The 14,178-nt window shown below is 41.3% G+C and overlaps 1 long non-coding RNA gene across 2 annotated transcripts in view; it reads right to left on the bottom strand.

The window, feature by feature from the left end:
• Positions 1-441: 441 nt before the first annotated feature.
• The window catches only part of LOC123383752, a 195,858-nt gene continuing 182,121 nt past the window's right edge, over positions 442-14,178 (bottom strand). For both annotated transcript variants that reach the window (XR_006593904.1, XR_006593905.1), the window contains one exon: positions 442-1,027. This is a non-coding gene — a long non-coding RNA (uncharacterized LOC123383752). The remainder of the gene's footprint in view (positions 1,028-14,178) is intronic.

The raw sequence follows: 14,178 nt of genomic DNA, 5'->3' as shown, positions 1-14,178 counted from the left end.
TTCCAGTTCAACCAGACACACTCTTCCCCACCCCGCCAAAATACCCCATCCTTAGCTCAAGTCCTACTGATTCTTTTAGGTATAGATTAAATACCCCTTCCTCTAGAAGACCCTAGATTAAATAGGACTTTTCAATATCTCCCCAGAGCCATCTCGACTTACTTTATCATAAAGTCTTCAAGTTCAGAATTGGGAAATTATGTACTTGCCTGTATGTCTCTCTTCATCAACCACAAAATTCAAGATGATAGGGACATATCCAATCTTGTTTGATTTGCATATGCTGGAGTCTGACACGGTGCCTGACACACAGTAGGCCCTCAATTAAAATCTGTTCACGTTTGATTTAATCATTAAATCAATAAATATTATCGATGCCCTACTACGTACTGGGCAGAGTTTGGGGCACAGTGGATACAGCTATAAACAAAACCAACCAAGTCCTTTCTGTAATGGGGCTTTTATTTTAAATGGGTAAAAACAGACCAAAAAACTAATAAGCAAAATACAACATATCTGGATATGACAAAATGCTTAGGAAAAAATACCACAGAGCAACAGGACAGAGTGATTGTGGGGTGAGGGGTTCCTTTTTTACAAAACGTGATTTTGAGAGGCCCTATGAGAAAGTGGTATTTGAGCAAAGTTCTGGATAAAGTGAAAACACAGCCATGAAGATCTCTATGTGTAGAGTGTTCTAGAAAGTGGAACTAGATATTGCAACAGCTAAGGTGGGAACACATTTGGCACGTTGGGAGAATCACAAGGAGCCCATGTGCTGGCATAGAATGAGGTGAGACAGGTGATGGGGTCAGAGTGGTACAGGGAGGGAGAAGAGATCACGGAGCAGCCCTAAGGCCACTGGAACCATCAGCGAGCTTGACCAGGGGGAGCAGGATCTGATGCGGATGTAAAGATCCATGTGGCCGCCATAGGGAGAGGAGACTGTGGGGAAGAAGGATGGAGGCATAGAATGTGATAGACATTCAGCCTCCAGAAGTTGAAGTCGGCCTTTGATCTGCCTTCTCTGGGGGAAAGAAACATAGAAACAAATAATTACAACATAGCTAAGCAATGGTACAAGTAAGAGCCATTGATTCTAAGCAATACTAGTAACTGCCATTTATCAGTCACTGACGACATGCCTCATGTTCTTCACACGTTATCTGATTTATTACTCTAAAGGCCCCTACAAAGCAGGAGGCATTATCCACAGGCCATCAGTCTGCAACTGCTACCCAGTTTGCGGCACCCCCAGTTGTCAACATCATAAAAATAAACTGAGGCCCCGAGAGGTAAAGCAATTTGCTGAAAATCAAGTTCATTGTCAGTGGCAAGGCTGGGGTTTAAACCCAGGCAGCCAGACTCCAGAGCAGGGCTCTGAACCAGATCAAGATGTTGCCTCCAAATGTCTTTCTTGCGGGTATTTGAGCTTCTGATCTCTGGTCTGAGGCAACAGACAGACCACCAAGGAAAATATGAAGACTTCTCAAAATGATAAAGTACAGGTTTATGATGCTGAAATTAGTTATAAAAGCAGCAATGGGCTTTAATGAGCTAAGAATTATTTTAGCCTAAGAAGGTGATTTGTATCCTTCCCTGTTCCATGCTCCCAAATTACAAAAATCATTTTTTCTCAGCCTCCCACAAACTGCTAGATCTTACTTATTTTGTTCTCCACACAAACACAGGAGACCTTCCTCTTCTTAAAATTCAGATCTAGTGCTGCTTAAAGTTTCCCACCGTTCCTCTCAGTTTTGCTTTTCAAGGGATGCTGACTTTGGTTTTGCTAACTGTAAGGGCAGCAGGACAGATCTCAACAAACTGCAGAGATGGCAAATGCCTGGTCCTTGGGGCATCTCTCTATGCTCCTGTGTCCACAGCAGTCACCCCTCATCGATACCAGCGCCCTCCACTGGTCCTTCAGGAGATGTCAAGATGCTTTTTACAGCACCCCAGTCTTAGCCATCACCAGTAGATCCAAGTAAACCCCATCTGCCATCTTGGAAGTGACCATCTCGCCCAAGCCTTGGTAATGAAAAGCAAGGACCACCTCACTCAGTGACACTCTTTGAAATGCCCATCAGGGTTCTTAGCTTGGTAATCATGGGGAATACAGATATCCGGGAGACCATGAGTAATGAGGGCAAAGGGTGCTGGGTTGGTGGGTTCTCTTAAAGGGGGAGAGTCGAGAACCATAAATTGTACCTGAGAGGTACCTGCTCCTAAAATCCAGACAAGAGAAGAAGATGACAAGACTGAGATGACAGCAGTAGGGAGAAGTTTAGACAGTGTTTTTCAAGTTGTGGGTCATGAAATCAATTTGCTGGGTCAAGCCCAGCATTTAAAAGTGCAGTAGTAGAATTGAATAGCTAAGTATTGTTTGGTGAAACTCATTCCAACTCTCTGCAGCGCATGTGTGTCCTGGGTTACAATGTAAAAGGTAGGTCTTACTACGGGGCACAGTCTCTGGTAAGCCCAATAATGCCTTCCCGGAGATTCCATACCCCAGTCCCCTGAATTTGTGAATGTTACATCACATGGCAAAAGGGATTTTGCACATGGAATTAATGTGACTCATCAGTTTACTGATCTGCTAGTCTTAAAACGGGGAGATTTTTTCCCTACATTTCAGGAAATGGTCCATAGGCTTTCTGACCTATGGAAATGCAAGACCACAAACGGGTGTAGTTTCCAGCCCTTAAATTCGTGGTAACTTGTTACCACAGCAACAGAAAACGGAAAATAATCCAAAAAGTTTGAAGCAGATTGCTGATGTGCTATTATCAGTTCTTCTTTCTGTCTAGTAGTCTGCGACCTTGGACAAGTTAGCCAATATTTCCTTATATAAAAGTGGATACAGTAGAGACTACTCATTGGGTTGTGGAGGGACTAAAATTAATGGCAGTAATGCACATAAAATGTCCAGAGTAATAATAACTAGCATTATTGTTATGACTTTGGCTTAACAGAGAGGCAAACTTTCTGTACTTCAATTACTTATCTGAAAAATGAAACTACTACTCACTTGGTTGGGAGCAAAGACTAACCAAGTATTATAGAATGAGAACCACAAAAGCCTCTATCTATTTAAAGACTAGTAAATGAAAGATGGTACACAAGAGAATACTTGTTCTTCACCTCAATATCTTCTCTCCCCTTCTTTTTCACTAAGAGGACCTCTAAGTTATGGCAGTAGGCAGGCTGTCCCCAATCAAGACAGTATCTCCCAGGCTGTTTGGCAGCTTTATACAGCCAAGTGAGTAAGTAAATGTTGGCTAATCTCATGTAAGCAGAAGTGTTATGAGTAACTTCTAAAAAGCTGATTTAGGGGAACCTGGGTGGCTGAGTCGGCTAAGTTGCGGACTCAGGTCATGATTTCATGGTTCATGGGATCAAGCCCTGCATGGAGCTGCACACTGACAGTGCGGAGCCTGCTTGGGACTCTCTCTCTCTCTCTCTCTCTCTCTCTCTCTCTCTCTCTCTCTTTCTCTCTCTCTGCCCTTCCCCTGCCTGTGCAAGTGCGCTCGCTCTCTCTCAAAATAAGTAAACTTAAAAAAAGTAAAAAATAAATAGAAAGCTGATTTGAACAGAAAAGGCTATAGGGAGACCCTTCCTTACCTTTTTCTTTTCTGTTGATCAGCATGTGACCAGGATGGCTGAAGTTCAATCAGCTATTTTGGACCCTAAGGTAGACAACTACAGAGCAGCAGGACGAAAGGAAGCTGAGCCCCTGGGGATTCAGACTACACCAGCAGTCCTAGATGCCTACACCTCAGGTCTCTGTTTACATAAGAGAGAAATAAATTTCAATCTTCTTAAGTCATTGTTATTTTGGGTCATCCTTCATTTGTAGCTGAACCTGAAATTAAATAATAAAGTTGCTTAAGGAGGCCCAGAATCCCAGGGGCTGTTCTGGAGAAAAGGATGTCTCAAATAATGAGACAGGCTAACAGGGCTTATGGGAAATTAGAAACTCAAGAAATGCTCATATACAGAAGGCTCAAATAGTGCCTTGTATATATCAGAGCCCAGCAACATGGGGTGCTGATGGTGGTGGTGGTTTTAGTCATAATGCCTATACCCTGGAGCTTTTATCTGCTTCCCATGAAGGCTATATCCAACCTCCACTTTAGGCTTTAACTTAAACTTTACTGATGGAAATAAGGAGAAAAAGTACTGTGAGGTACTAGGTATTTACCCAAAGGATACAAAAATACAGATGCGAAGGGACACATGCACCCTGATGTTTATAGCAGCATTATCAAAAACAGCCAAACTATGGAGAGAGCTCAAATGTTTGTCAACTAATGAATGGATGAAGAAGATGTGGGATATTTATGCAATGGAATATTACCCAGCCATCAAAAAGATGTGGATGGAGACAGAATGTGTTATGCCAAGTGAAATAAGCCAGAGAAACACAAATACCACCTGATTTCACTCATGTGTGGACATTAAGAAACAAAACAGATGAACATATGGGAAGGGAAAAGAGAGAGAGACAAAGAGAGGGAAACAAACCATAAGAGACTCCTAATGACAGAGAACACACTGAAGGTTGATGGATGGAGGCGGGTGGGAGATGGGCTAGACGCGTCATGAGTGCTAAGGAGGGCACTTGTTATGATGAGCACTGGGTGTTGTATGTAATTGATGAATTACTGAATTCTATTCCTGAAACCAATATTGCACTGCATATTAACTAACTAGAATTTAAATAAAAAATTGGAAAAAAAAAAACAAGGGCGGGGGCATCGGAAAAAAAGTACTGTGAGAACCACAAAACAGGGTGATGTCTGACACAGGGGCCATAGAGCATAAAGCTTGCAGCTTCATAATTGGCTCATCACAACACTGAGCAACCCCACAATCTGAGGCTACTGGATCAATAGGTATATGTTATAAATGATGCTTTAAAACTTTGCAGATTGCTATACACATAGGCAAAGAATTCTCAAGAGGATTCCAAACATTTGTAAAATAAATACAGATAAATTAATTTGAATAGCTAACTAAAGTAGAAGGAAGTCTTTACATAAAAATATTTTAGAGCGATAAGACACACATTTATCAAGTGACTCAACGTGCCTCATGGATCAGTCATCAGGAAAAATAAACTAACCTGGCATCTTTGAGTAGATTCATGAAGGAAATTAATTTGTAGTCCACAGGGAATTTGCCTTATGCACCCCCAAATGTATTTTGTCAAAAGAATCAATAAAGATGAATGATTTCAAGATGAACATCCTAACATAATACATTAGAGTGCACTGGCCATTTGCATTTTCTAAAGACGTGAATAATGAAATCAGGGTGAACAGGAATCCAAGACAATTCTCTACCCTCCAGAGAAGCCAAAGTACAGAAGCAAAATGAGATTCCCTCACTTAGGTTATTCAGGGCAAAAGTGTGGCCCAAACAGTTCATCTTACCCATGACTCCAAGGTTCTAAATTTCAGCGGCATTTGGAAGTTATGAAATTAACTGCCCCCCCCCCGCCCCGAGCAGAAAATATTGAACAAATTACAATGCAAAGAGAAGCTTCTAAAAAATCACTGTGAAGGGCAGAAGAAAGAAGAAGAGCATTTACCATATGGGATGCACGATTTATGTTTGCGATCTTACTTAGCCCTCATAATATCCCTAGCAGGCCAATATTATTCTCCCTGCCTTACAGATGAGGTGTGAGTGTAAGACAGGAAGCTACTTCTACAAGGTGTCACTGGTAAACACTGCCAGAGCTAACATAGCTTACAGCAAGCCTAATAAAAATCTAATGTGAGCCACATATGTCATCTAAAAACTTTTAGTAGCCACATTAAAAAAGCAAAAAGCACCACGCAAAATTAATGCTACTGTTCTATCTATGGTAACCCAATCAATTTGGAACACTATCATTTCAACAAGGAATGAATATAAAAATTATTGAGATATTTCACATTCTTTTGTATTTTTAAAAATTTTTTTTTCTTAATGTTTTTATTTATTTTTGAGACAGAGAGAGACAGAGCATGAGCAGGGAAGGGGCAGAGAGAGAGAGGGAGACACAGAATCGGAAGCAGGCTCCAGGCTCTGAGCCATCAGCACAGAGCTGGATGCGGGGCTCAAACTCACAGACCGTGAGATCATACCTGAGTGGAAGTTGGACGCTCAACCGACTGAGCCACCCAGGTGCCCCCACATTCTTTTGTATTAAGTCTTTGAACTCTGGTGTGTGTTTCACACTTATACTACATCTTAATTCAGAGTGGCCACATTTCAAGTACTCAATAGCCACGTGTGGCAGGTGACTACCGTACTGGACAGCACAGACTTACAGGTGTATTCAAAATTGCTACTTACCACTTTATTTTTGTATATAGCATGGAGTCTTAATGCTTGAATTTCATAAACTCACCCAATTTTAAATACCTGATGAAGCCTGAGAGGGTTGGCCATATTTAATTTTGCCAAGTGCTTAGGTAACGTCATGCTACATAACAAGCAGCCTCAGATCTCAGTTGCTTAGAACAACCTGCCTTTAATTCCTCTCCCATGTAACATGGCGAATATGAGTTTCCTGCCACTCTATTCTGTCATCTTCACTCTGAGACCAAGGCAGATGGAATAGGTCATACCTTACAGAAGAAGGGAGAGGTAATGGAGGAACACACAGTGTCTCTTAAAAATTCTGGTAGGAAACGATACACTTGGCTAATGAAACAGCTAAAGCAAGTCGCACGGTGGAGCTTGATGTCTTGGGGGCCAGAGTAGGAGGGGATATATAGTTCTTCTCTTTGGAGGGGTAACAAATACTCTGAAGAATCACCAGTCTACAACTCTGAGAGAGGAATTAAGGAAATATTAATTAACATCTCTTATCATTGTGACAATGATAATTTAACACCATACAAGTAGGAATGGCAGCACCTGCATTATTCTTATCTTCTTATCTCACCAGAGATTGGTGACATCATCCATTCAGACAGGTGGTGGGTGTGAGCAGGAATCAATGATCTCCATAATGACCACATCTCTGCTCTGCCCCATTTCCTAAACCACATAGTTTCCATACGGTCTAAATTTTCCACATTTTAAAAAATCCATGTAATATGGGGCTCCTGGGTGGCTCAGTTGGTTAAGTGTCCGACTCCTGGTTTGGGCTCAGATCATGATCTCACAGTTTGTGAGTTTGAGCCCCACATCGGCGTCTGCCCTGACAGTGCAGAGCCTGCTTGGGATTCTCTCTTTACCTCTCTCTTTGCCCCTCCCCGGCTCACTCTGTCTCTCTCAAAATAAATAAACTTAAAAAAATTTAAATCCATGTAATTTTATACACATCAAGTAATAGTTATTTCTAAGAGTGGTTTACCCAGATACTTGCACCGTACACTTTTTTATATTTCTGTATTATTTTATTTTGTGCATATGTGTGTATTTCTGCACTACTTTAACCATTAGTAAAAATAAACAAAGACCTAAATAATTAGCTTAGTTTGCATCAGACCAGGGATGGGGACCAGGGATTGCGGGAAGTATGGGTGAAGCAGACAGCCTCCTATAAACCTTAGGCGTACTCTCAGACTCAGACTCATATCCATTTACATTTTGCTTTAAAATATGGTTTAGGACTTAGGGGACTGGATAGGTATAAATTCCTCAAAGGATCCAAGTTGACCCAGAGGAATCGTTCCAAGAGCACACTAAGGGGAGTGCAAAACCAGCCTTCTCCTTCCAAAGCAAATGTTTTCCACAAATAACACATTCAACAAATATTATACCAGGAATACAGAGATGGTTGTTTCTCTTTGACAGATAAATTACAAAGCCTCAAACTTCCAGTTACAGTTCAATAAGGCCCTCCTGAAATCAAAAGGCATTTTCCTCTCTCAAAGAAAAAAAAAAAAAAAGATAAGTATAACCAAAAATCATAGTACCTTGTATAGCCCCAGGAAACCGGCAGAACTTTATTAATCTTTAGATTAATATTTGGTCACCTTATAAAAAAAAAAAGTGGCTACCCTGGGTCTCTCAAGCAGACTTATTAGCTCTCCAAAGGAAAAAAAAATATTTTAAGCAATAAATAAATTTCCAAACAAATAAATGCCACAGGCCCAAAGCCCCACAATTCACAGGAACAATTTTATTGCCCTTTTTACTGTTTGTGATATCACGAAAGTTTACAATTAATAGCCAGCAACATGAAAGAAGAAGAAGATAGGGAAAATGTTTATTGCTTTAGAAACAGTGGCTCTCCCTCTCGGTCTGTAACGATGCTTCTTTCTCAGTGTCACTGAGAAAGGGAGGCAGAATAAAACATGTTCTTAATGTGGGTGCCATGCATTTCGACAGGGATAAGCTGATATGTGGTGGAGGAGTGTGTTGATGATGCTTCCCTAAAGCAATTACTGCCAAAGACAGACGGCGTAAATTTCATATTGCCTCTGAGCAAGATAAAAAAATGTGCCAAGGGGCATCTGAGTTTGAATTAAGACAATCAAAATGCCAAAGGGGAAAGGATATCTAAGGTTAAAATAAAAGCCCGATCCAGAGGATTCTGAATTCTTATTGTTCTTTTTTCCCTTATGTAGTCTTGATTTCAGATATAGCCATAGTTTATTCATTTACTCATTCGTTTACTCAAGAAACACATGCCAGGAACGAGAAACACTGATCATAGTAAAAAAAATAGCGTCTTTTTTTTAATCCAAATAACTCAGTATTCGCTAAAACAGGGTATATTCTAATCTTACCAAATACTAACAGTATTATAAACATGTGACCAGGATTTTTGTTAATTTGATGTTCTTGTTAATTGGACCAGGGGAGAATTAAAGCTGATTTTTACAACCTCTACAATAAAGACACACAGACAAACACGAATGCAGGATAATGTGATGCTGTTTTTGACTTATTCAGAAAACAGACGGTCTTAGCACGTATCGAAAGGACATTTTACAAAGTATTTCTGCTTACGATAATTTTTTTTTCTTTTTATTTCCTCTGCAGTTCTTTGGTGACTAAGGCTTAGCCATAAAGTCTCTTGGGGAAGGAAAAGGCAGTTTACCCCAGAACAGTAAAATCCACAGAGCAGGGAGACACATGAACAGAAGAAGAAAGAAAAGCAGGACCTGCCTCAGTTCCCTTCTCCTGGAACACGCTAGGCCAACAAGTTCCCAGAGGGCTAGCGGACCAGGAGAGGCCAGGGAGAGACCTCCTGAATGGAAGGCACAATCAAGTCTGTAGTCAGCAGCAGTGGGGACCCAGTGCAAACCCCAGAGATGGAACCAGACCAGCCACGGGGCAGTGACTGCCAGCTTGACGTCCTGGGCCTTGACTGCCACACCACAGCAGGACCCATTCAGGCCCGCGGGTCAGCAAAAATAAGAGGTGTCTCCTTCCACCCAGCTGTCCCCCTCGGAGGTTACTAACCTTCTTCTTAACCAGATGCCACCCAAGGAGAAGAGAATGAAGAACAGAGGAGGGAATCGGCATTGACACAAAAGAGAGTTAACCTGAAAGCAACTGTCTTAAACGGGAAGGGTCTGAGTTACCCTTACTTAGCAAGCCTAAGTTTCCCTGCCCTAGAAGAAGGATGTGCCTTGCTGTCCAACTTTCTCAGTGACAGAATCCTGATTATCAGCTGTGTACATAGCTAACCAACTGTCAGATTATACCACCACCACCCCCACCTTGCAGGGAGATATGACTGTGTAATTAGGTTCCAGACAGTAAGATGGAAATAGAAATAGTATGTGAGACTCCCATAAAGTCTCTTAAAAGAATGGGAACAGAGACTTCTCTCCTTCCTCCATCCTGTTGCCAGGAAACTGGCTGTGATGCCTGGTATCCCAGCAACCATTTTGGACCATGAGTCAATGGCCACACTCCAAGGAAAGAGAACAAACAGCTAGAAACAGTCAGGGTCCCTAAGGACTTTCTGGTACCACTGTATCAGCCCTGAACCTTTCCCTTCAGAGTATTTTTTAATGTGAAAAAAACAAAGTAAATTTTGATTAAGTCTCTATCATTTTCCTTTTACCTGTTGAAATAGTATACAGTTGAAAAAGTCTGATAAAGTCGTTTGTGAGAAATATGTAAGAACTAATAGCAAATGAGAAAAATATAATTGTTTACACATCTAAGATATATCCCTGTATAACACATATTTCTATGTAATACAAACACACACACACACACACATATATAAATATATCTCCAGCTACACATACATGTGTTATATTTTGTAACACATTGGTAGCAGTTACTTATATGTAAATAGAGTAGGAGACAAAGTTTATTTCGAAAATAACTGTTAAAAATTATCCTAACAGGTGAATTTAGGCATTTGAGGGAAAAACCGATTTGGTCTTATTGTCTTAAAAGGATGACAAATGTCTGACTGCTTGTCCCAACAGAACAGAAACATAACTCAATTTTCAACAATTCTATTCATTTGTGACCTGTGACAGTCTCAAATGGAGCCTGAAAACCTGCCCTCTCTCAACAAGGTTCTCTGCTCCTCCCCTAAAGTAGCCTAACATAGAAAGTGTGAAAAGGGTTCAGAGGAACTTCAATCATGCAATGACTGCTTTACAACTGCATTTTGACATTCTTGTATTTGACATACCTAAGTCGTATTGATAGCACACATTTTAGAATTTGCCCAGACCTTTTAAAACTCAAATGTATGGTGGTTGAAAGGGGCTTAATAGTTAGCAAAATAGGAGGTATTTCCCCAGAGCTACCAAATCAGATTGTGGCCGATCTACTGCTGGTTATTTGGAATTATTTATGTTCTTGTGAGAATAAAGAATCTAAAGTAAGGGTTTTTTTTTTTATCCTAATGATAAATACGCAGAGACTGTAAAACCGCCTGTTAGCTGGCACAGACAATTGTATTAAAAAGAAACCTTGTAAATTTCAAAAGCCAACAAACAAGATGTAGAAAATTGCCCGCGTTTATGGTGCTATTTATCAAAAGACTTCCATAAGTGTTAGAAACGTGTGTACTCGTACGGCAAAAATCTACACTGAACCTAAAATGATACAAAATTCTCCTTTTTGAAAAAAAATCACATCAACTCTAGCCCATTAAGAGGGAGTTAAAATGGACTAAATCCATGCCTTTATTATTCAATGACTTGCAAGAACATCAAAACCACATCACTTACCCAAGAAGGGAGAGTGAGAAAAAATTTAACTGATTAGACTTGAAAAATGCTGAGCAGCTATTTTGCAATATTGCATTAAAAATACATATGCTTTCCGTTCCTGAGTTTTACTTCAATTTCTACCAAAGCCATTAACCAGAGTTTATTTTTAAAAGCTAAATTTCAGTGACCAGGAAGTCAAAGCTTGGCTGGAGTAAAGCTCTTACACAGAGATCAGTGTTAGTAAAACTAACAATAACACTAGGAAGAAAAGCAAACTGTCAACATAGGCCGTCACCTGTGTGATAATGTGGCCACACTGCCCCTTCACTTGTCCTGAGAGCTCAGGCAATGAGACGCTGCCTATATGTACTTTCTAAATCCCACAGGGCAGGGATTTATAGGATTTCATTCACGGCAGTCTCCCATCCGACATCGAGAACGGCACCTGGCACATCGGAAATTCTCCAAAAATATGTGTTAAACAGATAAAGGAACAGAAATAGAACAGAAATTGCTCAGCTGAGGTAGGCAACATGGCTTTCTAGTAAGATGCCAGTGTAATTCTCAGCGTCACAGAGCAGTGGAGTTAAAAACCTCAGCTCTGGGTGCACATTCCCCAGCAATGAGACATCGGGTGCAACATTTAACAACCTTATGCCTCAGGCTCCAGCCCTGCAAAATGGGGAATAATAGTTGGTAGGTTGTGGAGGATTAAATGCTATAATGTATGCAAATCACTTAACACAGTGGTTCTCAGCTAGGGTGATTTTGCCTCCCAAGGGACACGTAGCAATGTCTTGTGGCATTTTCAGTTGCCACAAATGGGAAGGGGTGCTACTGGCATCTAGTGAGCAGAGGTCCATTATGCTGCTAAAGATTCTACAGGGCTCACGACAGCCCCCTAGAACACAGAATTTTCCAGCCACAAATCATTAGTGCCCTCGCTGGCAAACCCTTCCTGAGCACAGTGTCTGATCAGAGAAAGGACTCAGTGAGGGCCTCTCATAGTTAAGGAAGAAGTAACTACTAACATGTAAAAGGAAAAAGGAACCCGGCAACTGTTTGCAAGTTGGCGATATCTTTTCTGAAGCTCAGGTGAGGTATCTTCTTGGTCTCCACAACCTCCCTCCAGAAGCAAGGGAACAGCTCAAGCCTTGGCAATGGAGAGGGAACAGCCTCTGGGGTCCATGTTGTGCTAACCCGATAGCTTTTTGTTAAAAATTCCTTCCTTGAGGTTTCCCCTGCTGGTTTTAGAGAAAGATGTGCCTGGGGCACAATGCTCTAGCCTACGGAGCCACAGGGCAGGATTTTAAATGGTTTCATAGAAACACTAACTTCAGAGCAAGAAGTGCCCGGGAAACTAGGGCCCTTCTCGCAACAAGTTTGTGCAGTCTTTGTGTAGGAACCTTGATATTTCCCAATGTGGGCACAAAAGAATTTTAAAAAGCAGCTTGTCCCAACTCCTAAGCTGGGTCAAATGTCTACCCTTTAAAAATCTTCCTAATATTCGGATTTCTCTTTATTCCAACTATTCACATTAGACCTCATGGAGTCAACAAGTTTTTTTAATGTTTATTTATTTACTTACTTTAAAAACAATTTTAACATTTATTTATTTTTGAGAGACAGAGACAGAGCACGAATGGAGGAGGGGCAGAGAAAGAGGGAGACAAAGGATCTGAAGCAGGCTCCAGGCTCTGAAATGTCAGCACAGAGACCACTGTGGGGCTCGAACCCACAAACCGTGACATCATGACCTGAGCCAAAGTTGGATGCTTAACTGACTGAGCCACCCAGACGCCCCTATTTATAAAGGTGGGGGAGGGGGGAGGGAGAGTAAGTGGGGAAGGGACAGAGATCGAGGTAGAGAGAATCTTAAGCAGGCTCCATGCTCAGCACAGAGGTCATAACCATGAGATCATGACCTGAGCCAAAATCAAGAGTCAGACACTTAACCAACTGAGCCACCCAGGTGCCCCACCAAGTGAAGTTCTTAACTCCCACTTGGAGGAGGTAAGATTATCAAAGTGCTCCCAAGCCTCCTGGATGCTAACAAAGACTCTTAACAAAGATCTGAGGTCTCAGGCTAGTTACCTAACATCTCCAGGCTTCACTGACTGCCTCTCAAGCCTACTGCTTCATTTTTGGATTCAGCACTGACTTTCTGGATGCTCAACATCGGCTAAGCTCTGGGTTAGATACCAGCAACATATCAGTGAGGCAGCAGAAATGGTGCCTACCCTCATGAAACTTCTAATTACTAACTATAATTGCAGGAGAGGGATCAAAACAAAACAGGTGGTAACAGGCAAATGTTTTGGAAAACGCAGGGATCATCATAGTATCTCTTTCATAGGGCTATCGGATAGGATTAAATGAGATAATACATGTCAAGCTCTTAGTGCAAAACTGACCCCCAGTCCATACTCAATGAACTCAAACAATTATTATAAATAATGATTGTTAGCATCACATCCAGGAAGGCAAGAACCATCTTTCCAGCGTTGAAATGAAGTATATTGCTGATGACATAATACACACCTTGCTTTAATTTACTGCTCAGGAAGGCATGGTCACCAAAACCAAAAATTGCACATGAACTTATGGGGCCATAAAGGCTGGCTAGGAGCCCAGGTGGGTGCTTAAGAGGACAGGATTGAAATCACAGCTCTGATGTGCATTAGCAGTGTGATCCCGGGCAAATGATCTAGCTTCTCCCAGACTCTGCTTTCCTGTCTGTAGAATGGGAATAGTAATGAAGGCACCAAAGGTTTTTAGGAGTATTTCATGAAATGATGTGTATAAAGCATTGAGCACTGGTGCCTGATGCATGGTAAGCTCTGGGTACGTAAAATTTACCTCATAAATTATTAAAAGCATAGTCTAATCTCTCTCCAAGCACACCTGGGCTATGCACTTTTAAAAACCTTTCTGGGTTCCCTTAACCTATGTCTCCGACTTCACATCCTGTAACATAGGTTTTCTTAAAATTGTGGTGGTACCTCCTTTTCCCTCTCACACCAGGGGACTCACGGCCTCG

The sequence above is a fragment of the Felis catus genome, chromosome A2, assembly GCF_018350175.1.
Source record: "Felis catus isolate Fca126 chromosome A2, F.catus_Fca126_mat1.0, whole genome shotgun sequence".
Lineage (NCBI taxonomy): Eukaryota > Metazoa > Chordata > Mammalia > Carnivora > Felidae > Felis > Felis catus.
Note: the sequence above shows the minus strand (reverse complement) of the source record. Positions and strands in the feature narration are given on the sequence as shown.